This window comes from Octopus sinensis, linkage group LG15 (assembly GCF_006345805.1).
Source record: "Octopus sinensis linkage group LG15, ASM634580v1, whole genome shotgun sequence".
NCBI classification, from domain to species: Eukaryota; Metazoa; Mollusca; class Cephalopoda; order Octopoda; family Octopodidae; genus Octopus; species Octopus sinensis.
In genome coordinates, this window is record NC_043011.1 from 54,200,239 (window position 1) to 54,201,784 (window position 1,546).

The window sequence follows — 1,546 nt, forward strand, 5'->3', positions numbered from 1 at the left end:
TGCTAATCTTCTCTGCATCGCCCAATTTTAGAATATGTACCGCTGTCGCTGTCATAATGTATATGATACATATATATTACATATATATATGTAATATATAATACAAAAAACAACCTGAAGACTGTGATGGTCAATAAAACAAAAATGAAGTTGAACAATTTATTCTTCCTCTATGACCCGGCTCCAAATGATCCACAGTCCAGTACTGGTCTGCAGCTCGATGTCTGGAATCTTCTACAGTAGCGTAATGGGGCAGATAATATTAACTAACCTCTTCGAGCCAATTTTCTGGTTTTATTCCGAAATTAGAAACAATTGGTTCTTTACGTTCTGAGTTCAAATCACCCTGAGGCTAACATTCATCGCTTCGGATGACCGAGGTCCCTATGATAAAGCGTCCAGGTCTATGCTCCATTCGAAAGAGTTGTCAGGACAACTGACTTATACACGTCCATTTTTATCCTTACTGAGATATCATGGGCACTCGAAAGTCGTTCATAAAGCATCCCAAAGCAATACTGTCCTTTCGAATACAAGTTTGGACCTCCCTATCGAGTTTAGCATGGCTTGTTACTGTAGTTAAGTTAAGTTAACTTTTTGGCTCAAAAAGCAAAAAGCAAGGCCATGTAGGGGGACATGGAGTTATGTACAGGGAGGGTGTTCATGCAAAGATTCAGGCCATTTCTGGTCAAGAGAGACTTTGACCGAGCGGTCGTCGGCATCTTCACTATCTCGTTCCGGCAGCTTATTCGACGGATCCGCAACCCGGACGGAGAAAGCCTCTCTCCCTTCGATTGAGATGAATCGTCGCAGATAGAGCTTTCGGAGTGACCCCCGCAGCCGACGCTCTGGAGCAGGAGTGAAGAACAGCTCTTTCGAGAGGTTACACTTTCCGCTTATGATGTTGTGAACAAGAATGAGATCAGCACGGCGTCGTCGTTTTTCTAGAGAATAAAGGTTGAGCGTCTTCAGCCTTTCTTCATAAGACAAATGCTTGAGACCAAGAACCATGCGGGTAGCCAGCTTCTGGACTCTTTCGAGATGATAACCCAAATATGTGAAAGCAGTGGTTTTCAGAGCTTTGCCTTTAGCTATTGTTTCTTTGTGCCCACAGCCATATTGGTCTCTTCTCAGATGTCTCTGATAAGCGTTTCGTCATCGTTGCTCTTTTGTGAACGCAGCTCACCATACACTGCTGTATATAGTAATGTAAATAAAGAAATGTGGAGGCGCGAGGCTTAGTGGTTGGGGTGTCAGCATCAAGATCGTAAAATTGTGATTTCGATTCCTGGACCGGGCGACGCGTTGTGTTCTTGAGCAAAACATTTCATTTCACGTTTGCTCCAGTCCACTCAGGGGGCAAAAATGAGTAACGCTGCGATAGACTGGCGTCCCGTCCAGCTGGGGAACACATACGCCATAGAAACCGGGAAACCGGGCCCATAAGCCTGGCTAGGCTTTAAAAAGGGCGCATTCATTTATATTATTATTATTTAAATAAAGAAATATCTAACGTAGTTTGCTATTCACTGCTGTATACAACGAT

General features: G+C 43.5%; 1 pseudogene; it reads right to left on the reverse strand.

Annotated features, from left to right (window-relative positions):
- LOC115220069 overlaps nucleotides 1-49 on the reverse strand; it is a 100-nt pseudogene extending 51 nt beyond the window's left edge.
- Between the last annotated feature and the right edge of the window lie 1,497 nt (nucleotides 50-1,546).